Genomic DNA, 19292 nt, shown 5'->3' on the forward strand with positions numbered 1-19292 from the left:
CCCACAGATGGGGACTCGCATACACACACAAATACAATGTACACACACACACGCACACATAGCCCTTCCAGTGCTTCACACACATGCAAGGGCAGACAGGGCCGTGTGCTCAGGGGGCTCACAAACGAGCACATACACAGGAGCCCACTGAGTGACTCACACTCTCTCTCTTACTCTCAAAAGCACACACACAGACCTGACAGCGCTGGCTGTCTTCCACACACAAACCCCCCGAAGAAGCCACTGGGGCCAAACAGAGCCAGAGGAGAGAGAGAGATCAAAGCGCAGTGAGCGTTTTACCGAGCGCTGGGAGAAGCCGTTATGGGACAAGGGGATAGTTATCCAGGCGCAGATTAAGCCAAGGTATGAGCAAAATTACGCAGTTACTTCAGATTCTCTACTGAAAAGCCTTTTCAGGCACCTTCGGTTCTTAAAAGAACAATGCAAAAAACTGAATGTTGTGGCGTTTTATAAGTGCAAAATGTCTTTTAAAGAGTTTTTTTTTCTGCTCAACATTCAGAGACCACTCTTTTTTTCATTTAATCTTTAGTCAAAATAGCCATTAAGTCATTAATTTTTCAGGAGACATGTCTGAGGTTGTAAGATTATAATCCACCTGCGTAAGGAAGGAGAATCTCAATTGTGTGAAAAAAACCCAGAATTTTCCAAAGCTAAAGTTTAGAAAATATGATTCCAGGTAATCATGCAAAACCTGTTAGACCACCGAAACTGTCACTAGCATACAAACAGTTCTTTATTCCTTGAGATACAGGCCGAAATTAAGCTCCACTCTTGCTTCAGATCTGAAAAAATCCACAGGTGTTTCTGTACATCCTTCCATTGTGAGAAGACAGGACAGCACTTTGGGTCTGAAAAGATGTACAGCTGACAAGAAAGTATTACTGAGAAAAGAAAATAGACCAAAAAAGAAGAACATTTGCAAATCAAACAAAGAAGCAGCTGGTGTCCTCGAAACAATGGACTGACCGCAGTCCAGACCTCAACCGAATCTGTTATTTATTACTTGCATCTTGAGAACCAGAAAATACAACCAACTTATAAGACTGAACTTTGGAGAATTGTAAAAAATCCTTGCAGATTTCTTTGGAAAACAGAAAGCGAGTCTCCTGAAAAGAACGGAAGGTGTAATAAAGGGTGGACACCCTGTGTAGGGTGTAATAAAGGTGTAATCAGGGTGGACACAAAAAATAGAGTCGCTTACAGAATAACTTGCACTTAACCCCTTAAATTAACCCCTTAAATGGCTTCATTTAATTGATTTTCATTTAATTAAATGAATGATGGTCTTTGCCTTTCATAAGCACTCCTCAAAACACAATTGCTTGAGTTCATGGCCACTGGGCTCTTCAGCATCCAGATGTTCCCTCACAGTTGGATGCAGAGACATATTTTACTGATGTTATGTCTACTCTGGTCATAGTCACATGGGGTGCCAAAGTCTGGACCTGGAAAACTGCACCACTATGAAACTCTGCTTTTTTAATGTGCATGTTTCAACTCAAGGACTCATTAGCAATGGTTTCATGAGCTAAACGAAGTGTAAGATAGTGCTTAGCCATGCAGAGCTTTAGCATCTCAGGTCTGAAGTCTCCTGCGAGAGAAGGTCACCATGCAGTCCTTTTTCTAAATCTAGCAGACGTGACATGGAGAGAGAAAGAAGAGGAGAGAGACGTGCTGGAGAAGAAAAGATGTCATAAATCATCCATCAAGAGAAAGACAAAGGCAGAAGTGACAGCTGTCATCATATTCTCTGAGAGTGTTGGCTACGAGGGAAAAGCAGGACAGGAGTTCTCTTAACCCTTAGATGTCCAGAGATGTTACTGTGATTGTGAGTGGAGTAACTGCTAGGTGTTGGGGGAGGGGGGGACCTTAGCACAAAGGCTGCATTTAAAATACTGAAAATAATCACTACAACCACAAATAACATTGTTAAAATGCATAAATAAATTTCAGAATACATTAATTAACATCAACATGTATAGTAGATCTCATTTGTACTTCTGTAATGGGGGCCCTGGAATATGACTTCAGCATCAGATTAGTAATAAACTATATTTAAATACTTATGTTCTGTATTGACAGTTTTGTTGAGTTTTCATGGACAAAGAAATGGCAGAAATAGACATAGACAAAGAAATCTTTTAACCCTTCAAAAAGCTTGTCGATGCACATTCCTTCTTTAAGGGTTCGTAAAGAAAGTGGTTCCATGTAGAACCACGAACTCTATTTATTAAAGGGTGTTTTGATGATTGATGGAGAGTGTGTTGTAGTTGGCTCTAAATAGCACTAAACAGGGTTCTGCTACTGGTATGATGTCAAGGTTTTTACTATGGCAGAACCCTTTTTGGTGATAAATAGAAACATTTTCATGAGTTTTCATGGTTCTGTGTGGAACCACTTTCTTTTTTCTAGAGGACCCTTGAAGAACCCTATTTTTTTAAGAAGGGTCTGAAAACAGAAATTGTCATTAAGCGTGTTTTCCCGTTCAACTCGTTTACTGACACCTGGGGCCGGATTCACCAAAAGCTTTCTTTAAAAAAAATTGCAAATGCTTACCCTAACCCTAACCCAAACTCTAAGAAGTTTGTAAGAATGTTCTTAAATGCAATTCTTCAAAGAAGGAAGTTCTTCACAGATTCTCTTTATATGATCCTAATTAGTTCCTTAAGACTTTCATTGCTTTCTTACCTAGACTATGGTGTGTTTTACAGCTTACCTTACAGGCTGTGACATACATTTTTCATTTGTTTACATCCATCCATCCATTTTCTAAGCCGCTTCTCCATCAGGGTCGCGGGGGGGTGCTGGAGCCTATCCCAGCAGTCTTCGGGCGGAAGGCAGGATACACCCTGGACAGGTCGCCAGCCCATCGCAGGGCAGACAGTCACTCACACCTAGGGGCAATTTAGCATGTCCAATTGACCTGACTGCATGTCTTTGGACTGTGGGAGGAAACCGGAGGAAACCCACGCAGACACAGGGAGAACATGCAAACTCCACACAGAGAGGACCCCGGTCACCCGGTCGGGGAATCGAACCCAGGCCCTCTTTGCTGTGAGGCGACAGCGCTACCCACCACACCTACGTGACGCCCCCATTTGTTTACATTTTAGCAAAAAAGAACTAGAGGTGAAGGTGGAAGAAACAGCCAACAGAAAAGAAGATACGATAATATGACCATTGTGGGACGACAGTGGAAGTAGCAAAGGCAGCGTCTTGAGTTTGATTGAACAAAAAAAACATGTTTATGCTATAAATATATATATATATATATATATTAAAACAAGCCAACATTTTCCAGACAGGTTAGTTAAGTTGAAAGGCAAAAATGTAATTTTTTCGAAGAAACAGCCTAGCTATATCCCCTATTCTTCTTAGCGTGTGTTGTGTGTGCATTTTCTTGCCTTACTTCCATGTTTGGACGACTAGCAGACTAACTGGCTTTATCTGCTTTCTTGCTATTTTCTTGTAACAGCATCAGAGTGTGAAAAGGACTCATAACATTTCATCAAATTTAAGTCATAATAGCCTAAAATATCTCCTCTTCTACTTACAAGCACTAATGAGATGTCATTTCAACATTAGGAATCTGCACTTTCGACTCCTATAATATTAAATTATTATTGTAAAGTTAAAAGGGGTTTTTCGTTGTTGGTGATAACAGCAACTTCTACTAAAGCGAGAGTCTGATGAGGCCTGTCTGAGCTCTGTGCACAAAGCCATTAAATCTCATTCATTCATTCACTCATTCATTATTCATGCCAATGTCATTTTCATGGCCAAGGTGATTCTCCCTGTAATGCAGAGTCAAAAGCCTGTCTATGATTGGCCACAACTTGTGATGTATCTCACCTGTTTACCACCAAACTGCAGTGTAAGTTGGTGTGAGGGAAGCACACCCAGACTGCTAGGCTGCAGCCACAGAGCAGAGCCTCCATGGGAAGAGGGTCTCCCGCTTACTGCACGACTGGAATGCTTGGTTCCCGCGGTGCCTCAGCACAGTGATCCTCTCTGATCTGGCCTCGTTCCCTTTTCTCCACTTCAAAGGTGTCTTTTGTCGCTGCATAGTGGAGTGACTCAGTGTGTGTCTGTGTTTGTGTGCAGGCTGGGAGACCCTGGATGAGTTCTGCTGTTTTCATATTAGGCCTGCTTACAACAAAAAAGCAAGGAGGCAGAGATCAAACATACGGAACGCTTGTTAACTTATACACTTACTTTTTTTTTTTTTGCACATCCAGTTTCCACTTAGATGTGATGGCAATACAATTATTTTTATTTCAGCTTCAGTATTTAGTGTATCCACCCTCTGATTTCTTACAAAGGCCATCCTTTTTAGGAGACTTGCTGTGCTCTGCAGGGATATTTTTCAACACCAAGTTCAGTCTTAGAAGTTAGTTACATTTTCTGCTTCTCAAGATCCCAAAAGCATTTAATAATTCATAATGTTGAGGTCTGGACTCTGGGGTGGTCAGTACGTTACACCATTTAAGTCTTCACATTCACAAGATTTTTATTCTGTATGAACCAAAGAACTCTTTCTAAGTGTACTGTAGCAAAAAAAGCTGAAAAAGTTTAATTCTCTGATGCGGTAATGGTTGTTTTCTCATCCCAGTTGTATTTCAGGCCTGTAAATGTTGAGGATTGAAATACACAATTGATATCTTCTTTATTTGAGTCATTTTTTCATGAATGTAGGTTTCCAGATAAACTGGCAAAACCAGTGAACATCTATGTATAAATGAAAAACCACTTACAGTTAATTAGCTACTAATCTTTTTTAAAGCTGTAAGAAGAGCTGCTAGCCTTGCAGTGAAATCACAGCACCCCCTTCAGGAGGTAAGTGGAGCTGCTACAGCTTTATATATTCTAGCTCAGGAATTAGTCATCAATATTGCAAATAGATTAGCCAGCGTTAGAAGGAACCAAATTAATATGATGCTAATTTATAATTCTGATTTCAGACCAGTGCTGCAAAACACCTGCTTTCTGACAGAAAGTGAAACTCAAACTTCAAAAAACTGCACTATATCAGTCCCAAAAAGGACCAAGCCTCCAGCTACCCACCCACCCCTCTGCGCTGGTGGGGGGGTGAAATGGACGCTTGGCATGGCGGGCAAGATCTCCATGGTTACTGAGCCTTAGGTTTGAGTGGCACATGGGCGGAGAGGGTGTCTGGACTGGCTGTGGAGGAAGCGGTGATGCCAGCTGGGCGGGTTCAGGCTGGCACAGAGCCCAGAACAGGAGAGGAGAGGTGGGGATGGAAAGAGTTGGGGGGGGGGGGGGGGTGTTTACTATTACTTAGATACAGTAAACAAGATTATGCACACAAAAGGTTAGAAGGTGCATTGGAAGGTGGCTCACTGCGTAGAGACACTGCAGGCTGTCTGAAGTGTGTGTGTGTATGTGTCTGTGTGTGTGTGCGTGTGTGTGTGTGTGTGTGTGTGTGTGTGTGAGAGAGAGAGTGAGAGAGAGAGAGAGAGACAGAGAGAGAGAGAGAGAGAGACAGAGAGAGAGAGAGACAGAGAGAGAGAGAGAGAGAGACAGAGAGAGAGACAGAGAGAGAGAGAGAGAGAGAGAGAGAGACAGAGAGAGAGAGAGAGAGACAGAGAGAGAGAGAGAGAGAGAGAGAGAGAGAGACAGAGAGAGAGACAGAGAGAGAGAGAGAGAGAGAGAGAGAGACAGAGAGAGAGAGAGAGAGACAGAGAGAGAGAGAGAGAGAGAGAGAGAGACAGAGAGAGAGAGAGACAGAGAGAGAGAGAGACAGAGAGAAAACATTTTCCTGTGATTTAAATGCTTGTTCTTGTTTTTTCAATAATGCTTTGAGAATCAATAACTAAATATAGTAAATATAGTCTAATAAAACTGAATTAGCTTAATCAAATTGAGAAGTACAAATTAATTGAATTGAGAGAGAGACATTAATACAGACAGAGAGACAGATATAGAGAGTGAGAGAGACAGAGAGAGAGAAACAGGCATGGAAAGGGCAAGCAAGAAAAAGAGATCGAGACAGGTTGAGGAAAAAAAGAGAGACAGAAAGAAAGGCAGAGAGAGAGAAGAGAGAGAACTGAAAGAAAAGCATAGAGAAAGAGAAAGGAAGAGAGAGAACTGATAGAAAGATATAGAGAGAAAAAGAGATGGAGAGCAGAAAGAAAAGTAGAGAGAGAGAGAGAGAGAGAGAGATAGAGAAAGAGAGAGAGCCGAAAGAAAGGTATAGAGAGAAAGAGAGAAAACAGAAAGAAAATCATAGAGAAAGAGAGAGAGAGAGCTTAAAGAAAGGTATAGAGAGAAAGAGAGAGAACAGAAAGAAAAGCACAGAGAAAGAGAAAAGAGAGAGAGAATAAGCAGAAACAGAGAGAGACAGATAGAAAGAGAGAGAGTACTCTGGTGGTGCTTGTGTTAATAAAGCCTCCTGGTGTGCCTCATGTCATGGTCATTCTAGCTGTATGGGCACAAACACACAAAAGCTCAGCCTTTAGGGTGTGTGTGTGTGTGTGTGTGTGTGTGTGTGTGTGTGTGTGTAGCAGGGAAACAATAGAGCTGTCTGATGAACAATAGTGGTCGGAGCTTTAGACACTTAGCCCCGCCCCTTATTCCAAATACAAACCCCATCTGTGTCCAGGCCCCTGTCTCACACACACAGTCAGAAGGGTCTACCTCCATCCTATTCTCTCTCCATTATAACACATCACGTATGCTTTTACTGTGATCACTTCTGCTAAGGTAGCTTCAGCTTGAGGCTCTGTGTACATTCTGTTTACTGCATCTTCATGTAACAATGTTTATAATTACTATCCCTGTCAAATAAGTCACAATCCTTTATTAGATCTCACATATAAGGAAATCAATATGGAGGCTTTTAACACAAAGACAAAAATAAATAAATAAATCGTGATGTTTGTATGTATGTGTGTACTTAACCATTTTCTTGGCTGCTTAAGACATTTTTATTAGATTTAGTACAAAGTACTAAGTATAAAGTATATAGTATAAAGTACTGTGGAAAAGTCTTAAGCAGCCAAGCAAATTGTTAAAGCCCATCATTTTTTACAGTCGTTGATATCTTGATTAGAAGAACACAGCTCTAATTCCTGACTTCTCACTGCACTCCAACCTCTGCACTGATTTAATTCCATAAGCAGCACACTTGATTTGATTAATGAAGAACTGATTAGCTGAAGCAGGTACTGGATGGTAACTGTAAATGCTGGATTTCCTAGAGGAGAGCTTTGCAAATAACAGAGCTAACAAACTGACACAGAAATCCCAATGCATTATTTGCATTTATTCTAATGTTAGTGAACAAAACAGGGGTGCCCAAACATTTGCATTTAAATGTATGTGTTTATTATTGATGAATAAATAAATACAGACAAGAACACCTCCCCAAATTCATGAGCAGCATGACCACAGCATAGAGCTGTGGCTTGCTTAAAAGCATGTAAATGTGGTCCACAATCAGAATCGTCATATCATATCTCAAGCTTTCAGACTTCAAATGATCAAATATGACATTAAACAGGTGGAAAAAATCTAATTTTCCCTTTTGTTTCAGTGAAGCCTGAAACTGGCTATAGAGAGGCTAATGAGTGCTCCATCACTGTGCTCTCTGCCAATCCCACACTCCACCTCTCTTTCTCTCTCTCTCTCTCTGAGTGGATGAGCAGGTGGTGTGAGGAGAGAGAGAGAGAGAGAGAGAGGGAACACCAAGCCCCATCACTCGCACTTACAGCACTCAGTGAAAGAGTGAGCTCTCTGTCTAATGAGTTTAAAAGTGGATTTTTAATCCCAGCAAAAGGATACACGATGGTGAAAAGAGGAATCGTCCCTCTGTCCTCCGCTAACACATCACCTCAAGTGTCCTGTCACTGAGGGAGTAGTTAAATGGGCACAGAGACAGAGAGAGAGAGGCAGGCTTGCTATTGAAAGTGCCTTTAATGAGGGCTCTACACAATATTCAGGAGGCTGAATGAGAAAGGAGAGAAAACCAGAGAAGAAAAGTGAAAAAGACAGAAAGAAAGAAAAACAGAGTGAGAGGGGAGAGAAAAGAGGGAAAAAGTGAAGTTGGAAGATATAGAGAGAGAAAGGGGAGAGAGAGAGGGAGGGGGGGGGGCAGGCTTGCCTTAATGAGGACCCAACTAAATATTCAGAAGGTTAAAGGAGGAAGGAGTGGAGAAAAAAGAGAAGGATATAAAGGGTAATCAGTCTAAATGTGTCTACGAGGCGAATTGTTAATGTTGTATCAGTAAACTCCAACAAACTGTCAAAAAACACCAGAGGTGTCAGGTCAGAGTTGGTGGATGTTTTATGGACCACACCATACGTCTTTACTTCATAACGTCACACACAATGACTCAATCAAAAAGGTTCTATATAGAACCATCTACACCGCATTTTATATCGGTCTGATGAACCGTTTTATGCTGCAAAGAAACCTTTAATCAGGCAAAGTGTTCTTTGAGTGTTCGTGGTTCTATTTACAACCACCAAAGAACCCTTGAAGAACCGTCTTTTTTAAGAGTTTGGAGTTCTGTGCCCAACTGAAGACAGAAATAGCCTCAAGGTCAATAAACAAACAGTGCACAAACAAAAAAACATTTAAAACAGCGTTCGCAGCCCAAACTGCATGCAGTTTCTCTTACTTTCAAAATGCATGTCCCGTTTGAGTTAAAAAGGCGTTTTCAGCAGAAAACTGTTACATTTGACTTTTGGCTCGAGCTCCCATTTAACCTCACTGAAAACAGATTTTCAGAAAAACACTTACTATTTAGGTTTTTATGTATTTTGAACTGTATTTTTTCTAAATATTATAAAAACCCAGAAAATGATATACAGTACTGTGCAAAAGTCTGAGACCCTTTCACTTATTACATTTCCAGCCATTTTAAGTTCATTTAACTTCAAATTCATTTTTCAGTGTCAAGAAAAAGCAGAAAACATAATATTATGTCGCAACAAAAATATAGTATCAAATTTAAGGATTCAATAAGTACTTACCCCATTTGCTTTTATTACAGCTTACCCCCCTACTCAAACACTCCCACTAAATGTGGCAATTAACAGACAAGCTAAATTAGATGTGTAGCTGCTTGTGAGTCATGCTGTTTGTTTGAAGGAGGACATAATGTCAGTGACTCCTTTGGGAACAGCTTCTGGTTGGAGAGCTGGAAGGATGGAAGAGTTAAAGTGGCGATAGAGAACACAAAAGTAAAGAGTGGACAAATTAAATACTGACAGATTTCATATTATATTTAATATTAATTGTGATGTTCTGTTAAATATATTTCTTACTTTTTCTGGCACTGAAAAAATGAACAACTTGTACTATATAAGGTTTAGGGGCATCTTGTAGCAGAAAAGGAAAATGGGATAAATCATTGTATTTTTGTTAGCTTAGAATGAGTCCTGAGGCTGGCTTACTGTGCAGCCATATTTCTACAGTAGCCCAGAACGGACAAACCCAAGAAAAAGCGAGGGAGGGTGAATCCCCGTCGTCAAACAAACAAAAACGTCAAGCAAAACAAAATCGGCACAGCAGAAAATCTGACAGCTGCAGTAGGTTCTACTACATGCTTAGAAAGGGTAGGTGAGGGAGAGGCATTCGGTTGGTTTTAATCTGCAACTTCATCACTAGATGCCATTACATTTTACACACTGCACCTTTAATGGCCATTTTTGACAGTAGATAAACAATATGTTGGTCTGTATAACTCCACAGCACTGTAATATTGCAGGTATTTAAGTTAGGCTGTACTCGAAAGATGGAATGAGGAAAATGTGGAGAAAAAAACTGCTCAAAACACACACCTGTCAAACATGGTGGCAAGGGCACGCATGGCTGCCAGTGGAACAGTTTCATTTGTCTTTATTGATGATGTTACAGCTGACATCAGCAGCAGGACAAATCCGGAAGTGTCCAGAAGCATCTTAACTACTCAGATCCAACTAAATGCTTCGGGACTGAATATGTCTGCTGCGGACGTGAGAGGAATATGTCCATCAACACAATGTGAGGAATTCACATCAAGTGGCAGGTGGCTGAGTTCTTCATTCCGCCTCCCATAGGCAAATCCAGTCAATCATGCGGCTCAGCTCAGAAAGAGAGAGAGAGCGAGAGAGGAAGTGGACGGGACAATGATAATGAAGCAGTGAGGAACAGACATGTTCATCTCTAATTCTGAATCAGTTCATTAGCAAAACAATCTGTTAGCATGAGTGGACAGCGGAAGTCACCTTGGCTTTTCTCCTTTCTGTAACTCGCTCAGAGGGCATATGTGTCTAACATCTCTGACATACAATCAGTCTTTGCCTTCCATACTGTAACAGTACACATGTAGAGGGGGAGAAAGCAGTCTAGACCCATTCCAGTACATACAGTAGTCAAACGTTTAGAACGGCTGAATGTATATTTTACCATAAAGCGAATTTAATTGTTATTTCAAATTTTCTGCCTAATTCAACTGAGATGTAAACAAAGTCACTTCTACCGAAATGACCACAGAGCGCCACAGGAAGTCATTCATACCTGTGGCCATCAAACTCCATAACTCCTCCCTCAGTGTGTGATTCACAAAGCGTGGTTCATCTGTGCAAAACTCAATACCAAACTGTTCATATGTGTAATAATAATAACAATTGTGTGTGCAATAACTATTTATATTTCATATTTATTATCACAGTCACTGCCACTTTTCTGTATTGATAAGAACTTAAATCTCATGTACATATTGCAAATTTCTCTAAATTATTAAAGTGTTTATTCTTTCACATAAATGGTTGCAACTCTTAACAACTGCCATTTCCCTCTGGGACCTATAAAGGATTCTGATTCTGAAGTCATATAGGGTGGTTTGTTGTGAAATGCTTTGTTCTAGAAAAACGTACAGACTCTTTACAGTGGTGGTGATAGGAACCAGGGGTTGCAATGTCCACGTATAGCTGTTACATTTACTATACATACTAACCAGAGAATCTACATGTGTCTTCTAAGTTTTATATGTAATATTATTATTGATGAAATAGTAGTACATCTGAAAAGTTTTCACTAGGGGACTATTTTGCCTTACAATGCCTTGCATGTGCCTCTGTGCCATAAATGGACTTAAAAAATACATTTTAATGTGAACTCTTATTGCAAAACTATCGTAAAACAAGGTCTCAGGCATCAGGCAGGAATGAAAATCATTCCTTGTTGTAACTTTGTGATGTAGCTTTTAGACTTGGTTCCTATCAGCACCACTGTAAACAATTCTGACTAGGTAAGTTTCTGTAGAATGGAGCATTTCCCCAGTAAGCAAGCGACGTCCGCACACGTTCAGAACTGGTTGATAACAGGCCAGTCCGTCAGGCTCGGTTTTGGATGACCATAGATGTTCTGACTTGGTTGAAAACCCGGGCCGTCAGCTGGAGTTGTAATTGGAAATCTTATAATCATATGCCAAATAATTAAAAAACACTAGTCATCTGGTTCTAATACTCAGAATGTCAAAACATGTCTGTACCAACAGGATATGCAATGCTACACCATTCCATCAGGCAATTTTTACAAATTGTTAACCTCTAACTAACGCCACAGATGGCTAATGCAACCTTTACTTCTACTTTTGACCCCCTGAATTCTAGCAAGCTCTAATGTTTATATGCAGTTTCTCTACTTTAACTCAAGGGTATCTCTGCTCTAACTCAAGTACATGATTTGTGTTCTTCGTCCACTTCAGCCTGGTAATGTGAACGCAGCTATTGTCATAGTCACACAATATCACAGCTGCTTCCCCAATACAGGTGGAGACACAGAGGCGGAAGAGTTTCTTCTAAAGTAAAATACATGCTGAATTTACTTTGTTTTACTGAATATAATAGTTATGTGTACATGTTAAAACTGATTTTTTTGTTTTTTGTGAAATAGGCTTTAGACAGACTTTATTGTCCTACCGTGTAAATTTCAGTACACATTGTGGTTAGCCAAGCTGCACAGTTTCTCAGTGAGTTTACTCAGTACTCAGGTGTGCAGCACATTATTTAAACGAAACAGCTAAAGTTTAGACAGTGCTGTCTGTACCAGCTGTGCAGAAGTGTTTTTCTGATGTGGAACAACACCCAGTGTTCTCCGCTGTCATGCTACTCCATACAAGATAATTAACGTAGTTAGCATAGATAGCTAATGCTCTAAAATCAGCTAAAATTGAATGATTTAACTATTACTGCATTCATTTACACCAACAACTATCTCATTTGAAATAATTCATTGTGGTATCATAATTGGCATCAGTGAGTCCTAAAAAACATGTACTGATACTTGGTTTGAAAAAAAAAATGGTATCATTGCATCCCTAATTTAGGGTGTTTCATTTGTCAAATTAGGCTTTTGGTACTAAAAGCTAAATGTTTCTCCAAAGTTGAGAAAAGTAGTTGTTTTTCTGATACGGCCTATTTAAGAGCATGGAGGAAAAGAAAAAGGGAATTGAACATATTTGCTCAGCCAGATGCAACAGCTATTTCAAACTCAGCAGAATTTGAGGCAGGGAGCTGCAATATGGACAGCAATATAAGTGGCTCAGAAACAGACAGTTGTGATTTTTATTCTGACTTGGAATGCCTGCCATCTTCATCAGAATCAGACATAGAAATGTTAGATAGGGATTTGCCAGATATTAGACATGACGTTCAGCACTGGGCTGTAACAAATGATGTCTTCACTTGCCCAAAGATGCACGTAGACTTCTGTCTACACCCCAAACTACAGAGTGTCAGGAGAAATATAAGGGACAATACATTTATTTTGGCTTGGAGAAAGTGATACGTCAGAGCTTGTCACAGTTTAAACCTCCTTGTGATTTGATCCGCCTTAATATAAATATTGATGGTGTTCCCCTTTTAAAGTCTAACAGAACGCAGCTTTGGCCAAGTTTGGCAACATTTAACAATTTTCAGCCCTTTGTTGTTGCGCTATTTTGTGGCGAGCATAAGCCAGAACCTCTTGAGGAATACCTGAAGGACTTTTTAGATGAGTTCAAGCTACTTAATGAAAATGGTCTGCTGCAAAATGAGAAAATTATACAGTTCAAATTCAAGCATTTGTGTGCAATGCACCAGCCAGGACGCATTCGAAATGTATGTAAGGTCATACATCATATTATGGCTGTGAGAGGTGTACTGTTAAAGGTACACATGCCTTGGGAAGGACTGTTTACCAAGAAATATGCACAGCAAGAACAGATGATAAATTCAGAGCAATGCATTACACAAACCATCAAACTAATAAGTCTCCTTTGATTGATGCAGGAATTCACTGCGTCTCTGCATTTGTTTTAGATTACATGCACATGGCTTGCTTAGGGGTAGTGAGGTGCATCTTGGTGTATTTGACTCATGGACCAAAAATCTGCAGACTTTCTAACAGGCAGCAGTGTGAAATTTCCGTGCACCTGAATAAGTTAAGGGGAATGATGCCTAGTGAGTTTAAAAGGCAACCACGTGGATTAAAAGATGTAAACAGGTGGAAGACAACTGAATTCAGACAGTTCTTATTATACACAGGACCTGTTGTACGTAAAGGCATCCTTTCACCAGAGACATACTCGCAGTTTTTGTTTCTGACTGTGTCCATTATGCTTGAGTCAGATGAGAGGACCTGCAGTGGCTACATTGATTATGCTTGTCAGCTTATGAGGCACTTTGTCCAAAGATGCCCACAGTTGTATGGAAAAAACATTCTCTGTGTATAATGTGCTGTATTATAAAACATAAGAATGTTATCTTGCTTTTTGATTGCAGTTAAAGTTTTAACTGATACCTACATCTGGGTACAGATTCCTGAGCAGTACTTTTTTTTTTGTATACCATCTTTAAATTAAGAACTGAAAGTGAGTGTAGCTTAAATATGAAGTGTTGTCTTGTGTATTTCGTCTTTGTAGAGGATTACAGACTATCCAAAAGGCACTGACCTCAAAAACACGACATTTAAAGTGTTAATCAGCAGCCCAGCTTTTAAAATAAGTATGCTTGTTTCCACAGAGATGCTAGAAATGTGGTGTTGAATGAGAGTTTTTCGATATTTGTCAGTACTGACATTTGGCCATTAGCTTTGAATTTAATTGGGGTCCTTAACTTTTGGTGATTATTCACTTATAGTAAGTTGTCAAGAATGTGAAAAGTACAATTACACAAGGCAGGAAGATGAACCTGTTGCAAACCTAGGAGAGAGAAAGTCAAAAAAACCTAAATATGATGACTATTCAAAAAAATCTAAATATGATGATTATATTCTAGGTATGTTTCTTCTTTCTTACTAAGTAATACGGTAAGTCTGTTGTATCTCATCATTAGGTAACCTAGTTCAGTGTTTCTTAACTCTAGTTGTGGAGTACAATGGTTTTGCACATTGTAGTGTGTCCTTACTTCACAATATGTCCATGAAAATTCAGGGCATGTTAAGGAACTGATCAGTTGGATTCCTCTTTGTCTTAAGTCAGCACCTCCTACTCTGACAAGCTTTAGAGCAGGGAAAGCTCAAAAATATGCACAGTTGTGGGGACTCCAGGACTAGGGCTGGGAAACTGGTTAATGTTCACCCAAGTACCTTGGTATTAATCTGTGGTCCTTTTTAAATTTTGTGCTCTGTTCTAAAGGCACATTCATTTGATTTCAGTACCTGTAGTACTGCACAAAATGAGAAACCATACTTCATTTAGTCAAAACGATGCTGTGTATGTATATATATATATATATATATATATATATATATATATATATACAGTACTGTGCAAAAGTTTTGGGCATCTAAGCTAATTTGTAAACAGCAGTGACCTCAGCAGTGAGTTTATCACAATATACCATAGAATAAAGTCATATTCATAATTCAAATAAACATAAAAACAATAAAAAGTACCAAGAATTTCTTGGGTCCATATTTTTCCTTGTCACCTTCAGAGCCACCACAGAGACTTGTTAATATCATCAATTCCAACATTATTTTTGCTTTGTTATTGCCTGTCCCTTTATATATACCAATGCAATATACCAGATGTTTGAGTTTGTGGTGTGTCTATCAGTTGGAAATGATCTCCTTGCAGTATTTATTGGGGGAAAAAGTGCCTGGTGCATGTCCATCCACTAGACAATGCAGGCAGGTGGACTAAAATGTTGCAGCTACTATGCAGCAGTCGGCAGTCCAGCAAAACTAGAATACACTAGTGCTGTTTCTTGTGCTGCTTATCTTGTTTTCTAGATTTGGATCATCCCAGACACAGTCCAGATTGCTCTAGCTCTCATGGTATTAGTAACCTTCTGCCTCCTGGTTAGCAGTGGGCACAATAACTGGTTTTGTTTTTTACAGCATAGATTTTTTAAAACTAGTGTCAACCAGCTGAACTACAATTACAATCATATATCAACCTTCAGGTTTTGTGTAGTAAATTTTAGTGACTGCAGTACTGTTTATATCTTGATTTCAGATTGTTACAGATGCAGTCTAAGTTCTAGTTCTAATGGTGGAAGAGCCTCTCAGTCCTCTGGTAAGTCATTTGATTCATAATAGAGTAAAATAAAATTGGTAAAAACAGCTGCTTCAGGCCACAGACTCTGCATTTAAATTATTAAACAGTGTCTTAGAGCTCAAATTCAAATTATCTCAAGGTTCCTGTCCTGTTTTAGACTCCCAACGCTTTTTCCTTTAAGTTTTGCATTTCTCTCACTACTGTCTCTTGACCTGACATGATTCTTTTGCTTTCCAGATGTGAATTTGCCTCTGCCTGGCTCCATTCTGCCTTACACTCTGAACCTATTTCCCATGTCAGAGGCTTGTAAGCTCTTACCCCTTCTCTCTCTCTCTCTCTCTCACCCTTTTTTAATCTAATTTAATCTTGTACTGTTACTATTCGTAATTTCACTTATTGTTGCATTGAGAATTTGTCTTCATACACATCACATAAGATTAGTGCAAACAGATAATGAGTTATTGGTTACTGTTATGAACATGACATTAATATTAATGTTCCGCCTGAAATATTTTCTGCATCTAACACTGGTATTACATGTCTACAATGATAAATACAAACTGAGATCTTCATAAATTTGAACTAAGGTAGGATTTATTGTGATTGTGTGGTTAGTGTTTCAGAAGCGAGCGTTGTCAAGACTTCCAGACATACATGAGGAGGTAAAGTGGCTTGGAGAGCTGAGCCGCCTCTGTTTGATACACATTTGGTTAAAATGGACAGTGTTGATGAGTTTGAAAGGGAAGAGTGTAGACTTCAGGACAGGAATGCAAGAGAGGTTCGGGTAGGAGTGCATTTTTAAGTATTGACAAAGAATATGTAGAGAGGAGAGCTCTCTTAAAGGCTAGAGGGGGCTCCCAGGCGAGTCCAAAATGAGTGGATTAATATGGAGCATTTGAGCAAAAGCATAGTTTGTAAATGATTAAACATTTTTATATAAAAGAATACATTTATTTCCTGAAGACAGAACAGCACATTTGAACTCAAGCAAAGCAAGCAAGCTGCTTTATTCCATTAATGAGCTGATCAGCTCACCGGCAGCCCTCAGTAGCTGTAATGCTAGTGTTCCGCTTAAAATCTGTAGCAGAAAAAAGGAAATACACAAGTAAGCTTTTGCTTTTTCAGTGAAATATGTAGCTCTACTTTCCAAAATTCAAAGAAGGTGCTGGTGGTTGGAAACCATTTGAACTTTTTAGCAGTTCATTCAGCCCCATTCCTTAAGGACTCGATTGGGGGCACCCCTGGCATGTTACAGTCATGTTTTTAATATAACTGCAGAAATAGGAAGTGGCCAGGCTCCCCTTAAATTGGCTCATGTATCGACTACTTTTATTGTTCTAAGGCTCTTAACTAACAACCTCATGGGCAGCTTCAACATGAAGGGAAAGGGGAAAAAGAAAAAGAAGGCCCTTGAAGACACACACCTGTATTCTGTAGTTAAGCGTTTTCATATATCCTGAAAATAAGTTTTATTAATTGGTGGGAGTTTCAACTTTGAATGTTTTATTATGATTCATAAGTACAAAATGGGACAAAAGTGTCACTGAAGCGGAGATCCGGATTGCAGCATCTGACCACTTGAAACACGCACCTGGAAGAATGGGGGGGGTGTGGGCTGCCATCATTAACCCCTTTAAGCACGGACTTATTTAGTATTTTATTTTGAAAGCAGTTCAGTGACTACACTGAATTATTGTGTAACTGCAATGGCTTGTTTGTAACTGCACTGTTTTATACTTAAGGAGTCTGAGAGGTTCAAATGTTATTATTCTCTCTTCTCTTTCTCTCTGAGTTGAAATAAAATAAAATGCTGTTCTAAGTATTGACATGCCATTGATTTAGTTAAGCATATACATTCAGCCTTTAAGTTCAATAGAAATTAAAGAGCTATTTCCAGATATTTTTTGCACATAATTGATGTCTACAAGGCAGTAAGGCTGGATTTCAATGTTTACAGGACGTCTAAAAGGTGACGTCTAAACGATGTCCTAAAAACTTTCATTCTGCACTCTCTGACGTCTTTCAGACGACCATGTAACACGTAATGAAGACGTCGTTTTTACATGTTTTTGCTCACTGGGCACTTTTAATTATGCAGTTTTATCATACTGAACGGACAATTCAAACAAGAATCTATATTCAGCTTCACGCTAAGAGGCTGATCCCAGAATCAAAGTGTACATTCAGTGCTGAAACAAACAGGTGAGGCTCATTTGTGCAAAAAACATGGTCCTCAAGTTCGTAATTGGACATATATATTGACAGAGCCGGCCCTGACCAATGTGGTGCCCCCTGCAATCATCGGGTTTATACACTCACACAGACACTGAAAAGCTTTATGTTTTTGAGGTTTTTTTTATTTTAGAACGAAAAAAACAGTAAAATCAGTATTAAAGAAACAAATAAAAAGTAAACGAATTATAAATATAACCGTATAACAATAAATAAATAAATATAAAGGTGCTGCACAAAAAATATTTTAAAACTATTTTACATAAAGTGCAGAGAACAACGTTCTGCTTATTGACGAGGATTAAGACCTGTTTATTTAGTGAAAATGGGGGGGGGGGGTCTTTTCAAATGTCTTTAAATGAGTTTAGGGAAGGGGGCAACTGATCACTTGCTAGCTAGGAACTATTTTTCTGAAGGGAACTTTTACTGTACAACATACACAATTCACCATATTGTATTACCTCTGTTTTTCGCTGTCTTTCTTCCTCCTCTTTTCTCCTTTTTCTGCCCTGGGCACCAGAGGACTTCTGCCTTTCAGACATCTTTACGGGGAGATGTCACTCACTCCGTGGCGTGGTCTTTTTCCTCACAGAGAAACAGTAACGGGCGGGGGAGGGGGGGGGGTGATAGGTGTTGTGTGTTGTTATTACAATAATTATTAATTTGACTAATATTATTAAACAATGAAGTTAGGATTATGTGGACTTTGCTTGTTTTCATATTTATTAATTGTTCATTTGTAAAAATAAAAAAAAGAAAAAAATGCACGCGAGCGCCCCCTGGACAGACGGCGCCCCTAGTATTTGCCTATATCGCCTAATGGAAGGGCGGGTCCTTTTTATTGATTTTGAGTACATACAGTTAGCTTCTCTACTCACACCACCCCCCGCTGTGACCCCCGACCCGTCTTGCAGTGAGTGATACCTGAGCTAAGGAAAGATTCCAGTTATTCCAGTTATCCTGCTCCTTCTTTCAGCTAGAGACGTTTTGTCCTTTTTTATGGCTATTAGTAAGTCATATTGTGACTCTGAACCACATCAGCTTGTTTGCGTGAAGTTTTAGGCATGTACTCTTGGAAGATTTGGGAGACTGGCTTCTAGAAACATTAGCATCGTAGCTCCGCTGCAAAACACAAGAAGCAAACTTCAGACACCAAACGCCATAACATCTTACCATCTTACCATCTTACCATCATACCATCATACCATCTTACCATCTTACCATCATACCATCATACCATCATACCATCTTACCATCATAACATCTTACCATCTTACCATCATACCATCTTACCATCATAACATCTTACCCTCATACCATCTTACCATCATACCATCATTCCATCATACCCTCATACCATCTTACCATCATACCATCATACCATCTTACCCTCATACCATCTTACCATCATACCATCATAACATCATACCATCTTACCATCATACCATCTTACCATCATACCATCATACCATCATACCATCTTACCATCATACCATCATACCATCATAACATCTTACCCTCATACCATCTTACCATCATACCATC

The 19292-nt window shown here is 39.5% G+C and overlaps 1 long non-coding RNA gene across 1 annotated transcript; it reads left to right on the forward strand.

Moving 5' to 3' along the window:
* Positions 1-219: 219 nt before the first annotated feature.
* On the forward strand, positions 220-17187 carry LOC119262471. Its single transcript, XR_005129676.1, has 5 exons — positions 220-363; positions 4805-4857; positions 4983-5272; positions 15474-15533; positions 15753-17187. It is a non-coding gene; the product is annotated as an uncharacterized LOC119262471 (long non-coding RNA).
* The last annotated feature ends 2105 nt before the right edge of the window (positions 17188-19292 follow it).

This window comes from Pygocentrus nattereri, chromosome 25 (assembly GCF_015220715.1).
Source record: "Pygocentrus nattereri isolate fPygNat1 chromosome 25, fPygNat1.pri, whole genome shotgun sequence".
NCBI lineage: Eukaryota > Metazoa > Chordata > Actinopteri > Characiformes > Serrasalmidae > Pygocentrus > Pygocentrus nattereri.